Below are 8,957 nucleotides of genomic sequence, written 5' to 3' on the forward strand. Positions count from 1 at the left end.
TACAACAGGCCTTGATGTGTAGACCTCACTGGATTGATTGAATGGCTGGAATGGAACTCCAACTCAGTGATAATTGTGAGGACACTTTGTCTATACGCACTGTGTATTATTCAAGCAAAATCTAACAAACTGCATTCAAGGTCAATTCAGGGTTAGGTTGGACAGTGATTAATAGACTACTATTGTTAGGTCCACCCAAGTGGTGGTCAGTTTGAATGTAGTGTTGAGCAAACAAGCTGTAAAAGCTCACTTTGCATAGCCCAATACAGATTTTTTAATGCGTTTGATGGTATATCCAATATATATATTAATAGACCATTCACTTTGACTTTTTCACTTTAAGTTTCAAGGCTTCTTCCACAAAGAAAATAAAGTTAAAGATGACCTGTCACCAGGAGTGGTTAAGGCGACTGTCAAAATGTTTTAAGATAAAATAAGTTGGTTTTTTTTTTCCCTCATCTGCCTAGAAGAGGGACCACATTGCTCTACAGCATATTGGATGCGACACATACACATGCAGTAGTACTATTTCCCTTCAATGGCATCCAATCTTAAGACCAGTAGGCAGGCCTGATGTATGCAAGAGAACTGAAACGACTGCTCTGCTTGTTCGACTTTAGTATGCAAGTCGAGTGGACAAAGTCATAGTCTCTTGCAAACTGTCTCCTTCCTGTATGTTGGCACAAAATTGGTGGAAGAGGAGATGGTGCTACCTACATATGCTGTTAAGCATATTGTACTCGCTGCAATTGTGGTTCCTCCACTGGGAAAGGGGGCCTGGGACTTATTTTGTTTAGCACACACACACACAAAAAACCCAATATATATGCTTGTGATACACGTTATTCTGCTATGTTTTGCAATACAAGAAAACATGCTCATTAGAAAGTGATACTTGATTTGTTCAAACAGCTGAAATGTGCATAGGTGAATCTATTTTTAATATTTTTAACATTGTTCATCTCCATACAGCTAGAAGAAAGAATGCTTGACCTTTTGTTAAACACTTTGCAGTTATGGAATTTTCTAAACTAAAATTTTAAATAAATTTGATTTAAATAAGTTTTTTGAAAGGAAATGTTTGTATATTTTGTATATAGGCTACATACGTTTATTTAGTAGCCAATTAATTACAATAATTGTACAGTTAAATAGAGTCTACTAATGTAGAACATTTGACTGGTATATGTTGTGAGTATGCAGTTTTGTATGAATGCACCTTGTAGGTCTACTGAAAAGGTGGACATCTGTTTTATTTTTTCAGGGGCTGTCAAATTGTTAGCACTACCTTGGTGTGACTGCTTTTGTTACATTGTGTATTTACGAAGGAAATCAATGCAAGTAATCAAAATGTCAGTATATGATTAGACTTTGGATATATGAGCTGAAACAAGCCGTATATGGAGGCATTGCAATCCATCTATCGCCCATTATTCATCAAAGGTTTGTAATAATGATTGTTATATATGTGCCTATACATAAGATGAATCCTACTTCAGCATACATATGGATATGTGAGACAACAAAGTTATACTAAGTAATGTGTATGGTTGGTTGTTTATGCCCCTTCACATATGTACATGCAGCATTTAAAGGAGCGGTGTGTGGGCAGGGGCAGTTGGCAAAGGGAATATGAAGAACTTGTAGTAGTTTTCGCTAAAGTAAAGCCTTCCACAGTAACTGCTTAGATGCACCTTTATTCTAACACCTGTCTGTGTCACAGTCAACTGTCATAGGGATCAGTTGCCCTAATTCAAGCTTTTATTATAAGTATAAAGGTTTTGGGGTTTTTTTCAACCCTGATCCAGTAAGTACATAAGTTTTTCCATCCAAAGATCATAAAGTTGCTCTTACTATAGTACACCATTTAACTTCTTAAACTGGTATATATTATTTAAACTAGGTACACCAGTACAATCTTTATATCATTTATTAGTGATTACAAGAACTTTTCAGAATTTGTATAGACACTAGACAAATAAGTAGGATGGACATAAGCTAATAAAAAAAAATTATATTTAAAAGAAAAAGTATTAAAGACAAAATATTTTTATTTGATAGCTGTGTCTTGTTTTGTATTAAACCATTCAAACTAAGTATATGGGATTATAAATGTAAAACAGATTGTTTTCGTTTAGACACTTTAGTTTTTTTAAACTGAAAGAGGGGCTCGATTATGTAAACTGGGTGATTGTTTAGCTATCTGTAAACTGTAAAGATCTGAGCTTAGTGTGTTTATAAAACTACATATGTAGTGCCAGCATATGGTAATTATTTGCATTATTTAACCTGTTACATTTGTATGTTTGGGAAACAAGTGTCAAGATCCTGTGGTTTAAAAACAGTGGTCTTAACTATTTCCTCACACAGTTTGCTTTTTGAATGAAACAAAAGATCCATGTTTTTGTATATAAATGTGCAATTGTTTTAAACTATTTTTCCAAAGTATCTTTTTTTTCCCTATAAAATGTCTGGTGCTATCACAATATAATAACTGTAGCTTTAAGGTTCATTCAGACAAGTGGTTAATAAGCATTGAAATATAAAAATTTCCCTTGCAGTGTTTCAGTTCAGCCTAGTGCGTCTGATTGATCTTTGGATGTAAGTTCCATTGTGTGCCCCATTTTGCATGCTCAAACTGGCTATATGAGCTTGGGCAGCACGGTGGCTAAGTGGTTAGTACTCCTACCTCACAGCGCTGAGGTCATGAGTTCAATTCCCGATCATGGCCTAATCTGTGTGGAGTTTGTATGTTCTCCCCGTGTTTGTGTGGGTTTCCTCCGGGTGCTCTGGTTTCCTCCCACACTCCAAAAACATACTAGTAGGTTAATAGACTACAGTCAATTTTGATAGCAGCCAATCTCTGTCTGTGTGTGTGCTAGGGAATTTAGACTGTAAGCTCCAATGGGGCAGGGACTGATGTGGAAGGGTTCTCTGTACAGTGCTGCGGAATCAGTGGCGCTATATAAATAAATGGTGATGATATGACATTGCAAGCAGATGACACGCCTGACTGCCTATGACTTGAATGTGTGAGCAAGACACTGACTATGCAGCAGAGGTGTGAAAACATTTGGGGGCAGATTCAATTAGCCATGATATATCACGGCTGCACACTTTTACTATTACTAAAGGAGAAATATCAGCTTATTTTTCCTCCCACCACTATGGTGTGCAAGGAAAAATGAGCGGATATTATGTAAAAATATCCGCCACACTGTTTTGGAATGATCAGAAGATACTTTGCAGCTACTTGAACTTCCCCCTTGGATTAATAATACACATGCCTGTGTGATAGTCGAGTAACGGGAGATGTTTGGGGTGAGCAGGCATTGGACTTAAGCAAGATCCTAAACTAATTGCCAACAAGCACTAAAATAATGAAATTGCAAATGCTTAACTGGATTTCTAGCTATGTGTTTTGGAAAGAGAGAGAGCTATATATTACATCATTGCACAAGTTCATAAAAGTGAGAATTGGGGTGTAACAGTCCACCTGAAATCCAGTGGTTCTAGCAGGTTTCCTTTTGGTGGTGCAGATTTGTAATTTCCTAACCTGAAATTGCACCCGTATATGACTTTTTGTCCTTTAGTAAGACAGCTGTCCCATGTGATTGGTGGGAATAATATTTGGAGTAACATTTCTCAATCTGTAAATGAAATTGATAATTTTTATGATCAATTCAAATAACATTTTGATTTAAGTAATGTAGGTTTAAGAGTAAACATGCTGTGGCACCTAAGAAAGTAGTTGAAAAACTTTCATGATAGAGACATGATGATGATGATAATTGTTTCTAAGCAGTGGGTCCACACTGACCAAAGTAAATTGGTTACAATCACTGGTACTGTGGAACAGTTCCATGAGGTTATTTGTAATGCTGTTGATGATGCAACAGCCCATCTGTACACAGCTAAGTCCCAGGCTGAATACTTATGCCAGTTGAAGGAAACCATTAGCCTAGAAACAATTTTATTACTAATCATTCATGTGTTGGAATGCAATTCAAAGATTTCACTGGGACACTTCACAAGCAACACTCCACCCATTTGCTGTATATTTTAGGCAAGAAGTTTTATGACACTTTAAACTGTGAGAGTCTGTGTGTTATAAGTGATACCCATGCCCATGTACCCATAACTGCATGCCTTCATTACGGTAGTTATGAACCACTTATCGGAATGATTACCAAAATTGGAGTAAGTTCGCTACTTAAGTGATGGTGCTAGTGCACTATACATGAACTGCAAAAAAACTTTTTGAACTTATGGTTCCCTAAGGATGACATCAACTTTTTGACACATCTTATGGTGAAAGTCCATGTGACAGCATTGGAGGGACAATTAATCGTTTAACCACTCGCACCAGTCTACAAGTAGTGGAAACCCACCACATCTTGACACCTTTGGACCTGTATAACTGGGCAAGTTAAAAAGTTTTTTAAATGTGTCAAAAAGTGAAATATAAGACTGCAAAACCAAGCTGCATAGCAGTCTACAAACAGCAAAGACTGTGACAGGAACAGGTACTCATCACAAATTTCAGCCTATTGGTAGTAATGAGCTACACATGTACCGCTTGTGATCGAACGACAAAGACAGCATTAACCAGTTAGTGTCACTACGACCACAGTCACAAACAATGCAGACAAGTGATCTTTCATGGTTTCTTGTGTAAATTATGTATGTGGTACAACAGCAAACGAACGTCAACTTCATGATTTGTTTTTCTCTACTATGAAAGAGTACCATGCTGATTTTTTTTTTTTTTGTGGTAGTAATGAGTAATGTATACATTTTGTTAAGCACTGAACAAAATTGGGATATCTAATGTTGATATAACCAAGCAATTTTAATTCTGTTCCAAAAGCTTGCATTTTTGCTGTATCTCAAAACATAAGGCAGATAAAAGTAATTTGGTTTGGATTTTGGATTCAGGAGGACAAGTTGCCTTAAATGTACAAATTTCATGGAAATCCCTTAAGAAACACCTGTAATACTTCAGAAACTAATGGTCCATGTACTAAACAACTCGCGCCTTACTTATTCCAGTTTATTTGAAGTATTGATTTTTCAGACAGTCTAGATATTTGGCAGAAAATGTGTTTTTGGACATCCTTGCTTAAGTAAAAAAAAATTGTTTAAAATCAGAGATGGATGTAAATACCCTCAGATTAAAGCTGAAAGTCTGCAGTTAAAGCACATCTTGTTAGTTTCATTTCAAATCCATTGTGGTGGTGTATAGAGCCCAACATATGAGAATCGTGTCGATGTCCCAATATTTATGGACCGGACTGTATATCTGACACATGCTTTTAGCTTCCTTTGTACTCTGTCAGACAAAAAGGGATTAGAACCACAAAAGTCAGCAGTAATAGCCATTTGTTGATTGTTAAAATGTTGCTGCTTTTCGCACTGTTTGTTTCATAGGATTATATTTTTTTTCTTGAGGGCAGAGGGATTTATTTTAGTAATTCCTATATCAGATTTTTTTTTTGTGTGTGTTTTGTTTTTTTTGTAACAAGGAAAAACTAGACAAAAGGACACTTTCCATGATTCCTCCGATAATCCAGACATGTAACCAATGTACTCATTTAGGTCTCCCTAGTAGAAGAGGATAGTGAAACTTGGGGATGATGCCAGATTGCTTCAAATCCCATTTTGTGCAATATGTACCAGATCACCTCACAAACATGGGAAAATTTTATTTATATGTTTTAGTGTCTTTACAAGTTAATTTTATATTGCCTTTTTGGGAAAAGTAATGGCATTTGCAACACAATATTTTTCATTTCAATTGTAAAGCACTACAAAATTTGCTGGTGCTACACAAATGTTGATGATGAATTGTAATATTGTGTACTGGGAAGCAGGCAAAATTAGGAAGGAAAAAAAAAACTATGCTACCCAATACAGTCACACAAATAGGCTAACACCATCCTGAATAGAGATACAAAATTAGCATCTCTCTACCATACTTGATAATAATACAAACAAAAACCATTAAGTGATGGAAAATCTTCAGGAGTCGCAGGGACTACAGTTGGCTTCCCTATTGCCCGAATCTATTAATGGAGGCTGGCAGAGGAAGACTGATTCATACAGATATTATCTGCAGTCATCAAGCCTGCACGTCATTAAAGAGATGTCCTACAGTCTTCACCATATTACCTACTCTAATGCGGTACGGAGCGTGTTTTCAACCCGTACATAGTTAAAGCTTGCACTGTTTAAGCATTAATGTTTTTGGGAAACCGCAGAACAGTGAACATACAAATAATCTATGATCAATATGAATTAAACAAATATATATTATTCAGTTGCCTTCTAGATTAACAGTTTGAGACTCAAACTCAGTATGGTGTACAGATGTGTTTGGATATCTGCCATAATTCATATTACTATAAAAAATTGTATATAGTCTACAATGCAATTTATTAATGTATAATAGCTTTTTTCAGATGCTAGCATTTGCTTTGTATATTAACAGGGATTTATGTTATGCTTTGTTACTCAAATTATTTTTTTCTTTTATCATCATTCATTATATCAAGCTCCAACTACACTCATAGAAATATGCATTTTCAGAATTTTTAATATGAAACTGCGCAATGCTTTAATATGGATAAGACTAAACAAATCTGTTACATGACTGCATTTTGTTTTTAAATAGAATATGGAAAGCATTGAATGCACCCCCTTTTCTCTAACTTATGTAATGTGTGTTAGTTCATTCATTAAATGGGTAGTAGAACACAGAATATTTTTTATGGATTTGCATAAATACATACACATTGTTAATGTAAATAGTTATTTCTCTTTCATCCTATCTGGGGGACACTGCTATCATGGGTTGTGAGAGTGGATTTGGAGTTGGCACTTAACATTTTAACTTTGTTAGTGCATCAAAGCTGACAAAACCCTCCCCTCTGCAACCCCCTGTAACCTCTTCAGTCTTAGTAAAGTGCCTAAGGGAGTTGGGCTTACTTTAAATTATTTTATTTTTATTTTTCTACTAATTTTAACTTTATTTTTTGCAGCAGTGTGCTCTGTTAACTTTAGAGAGCACACTTATTCAGACAGTGAGTGCCGGACAGCTCTCACTAACATTGGAAAGTTTTTTTTTTTTATTCTTTTAAAACAACTCAGCGCTGACAAGCAGCTTATAGTCGCTGCCACGCTGATACTGGTGCTACCAAAAAATGCAGAGAGCGCCGGTAATCGGACCGCCGGGGGCCGCCAAAATGGAATGTACCAAGTCCCCTCTTCAGCAAAGCAGAGGGGGGGGTTTCACTTGTTCCAGCAGAAAAACGGCCACCAGGAATCTGCTACAAGCGACTGCTGCATAATATAGATGCAGCAGATCACCTTTTACCAGCAGAAAACTCAAGGAGGAGCAGGAAAAGGGTGCAGTCGGAGGGTACTAAGAAGACGAGTCCCTCCCTGCAGTCTGAAGCAAGTGAACTATTCCAAGGGTGCCAAACAACTGCCCGGGAAAAAGAGCAGCAAACATTCTCAGGGACACAGAGTTGCTGACAGACCTCTTCTGCTCCAAAAGACATCTTGGCCTGATTGGAAGGCTAAGTACTAGTTTTCTTATATCTCTATAACATAGATAGGGGTATATTGAAACTAAATTGTTGTTGCAATAGCATTTTTATTAAAATAAAATACTTATTGTATAACACATAACCTTATCAGGGATACTAATTTTTGACTGTGTTATAGACTAGTTGGTATCTCTCTGCTTGTGAGTGATTGCCTGTATTTCATTCTTTTACGGTTTCCCTTAAAAATGTAAAGGGCTTGCCTCGGTTCAATTTAACGACATGGCTGTTGAGGTCCAGAGGTTTCTCTCCACGAGTAGAAAACACCCACCTTCGGGTAGAAAACCAGTTTCGGCTCGTATTTACCACCGCATCTGGCGAACCTACATTAAATAGTGTGAGAGAAGACCATGCCACATGCCTGCCTTTTGTCTTACAGTTTCTGGCTTTTCTCCAGGTTGGCTTGGATGCAGGTCTTCGTCTAGGTTCATTGAAAGTACACATATCAGCCTTTTCTGTGAATGTTCACCTGCGCTTGGCTGACATTTGGGGATGTCAGGACCTTCCTGCATATCCAACCTCCATATGTTTCACCAACGGCCCCCTGGGCTATTAACCTGGTGCTTAATATGCTTCAAGGACCTCCTTTTGGACCGTTACACACTGCAGAATTGCGGTTCTTGACTATGAAAGTTGTATTTCTACTAGCTATTGCATCGGCTCGTAGAGTTTCCGAATTGGGTGCTCTCTCACATCGTGAATCATACCTTCTCTTTCACAATGATATGGCGGTTCTCAGATCAGTTCCCGCTTTCTTAACAAAAGGTGGTTTCCAGCTTTCATGTAAACCAAGAAATAGTGGTTCCAATATCCACGGGTGGCCTACAGTTTTCAGGGACAAGTTCCATGGAGTTTCTGGATGTGGTCCGGGCTCTAAGAATTTATGTCAGGAAGACATCAAAGATTCACTGCATGGATTCATTATTTATTTTGTTTATCTCCTCTAAACAAGGAGGGCCGGCCGCTGAGCAATCGATTGCTAGGTGGCAGACCTCTACTATTAAGCAGGCTTATTGTCGGTGCTAACAGCCCTGTGTCAGATCGTATTGTAGCCCATTCTATCCGTTCACTGGGGGCGTCCTGGGTTGCATGAAATGAGGCCTCAGCTAACCAGTTGTGCAGGGCAGCCACTTGGTCCTCGGTCCATACTTTCACCAAATTTTATCAATTTAATGTATTTGCGCCAGCAGACGCTGCTTTTGGCAGTAGTGCTCTACGTGCTGGGCTATCGGAGCGGTCCCTCCCTTAAGGGAGTAGCTTTAGAACGTCCCCATGATAGCAGTGTCCCCCAGATAGGACGAAAGAGAAAAGAGGATTTTTATACTTACGATAAATCCATTTCTCTGATTC

This window comes from Mixophyes fleayi, chromosome 7 (genome assembly GCF_038048845.1).
Source record: "Mixophyes fleayi isolate aMixFle1 chromosome 7, aMixFle1.hap1, whole genome shotgun sequence".
NCBI classification, from domain to species: Eukaryota; Metazoa; Chordata; class Amphibia; order Anura; family Limnodynastidae; genus Mixophyes; species Mixophyes fleayi.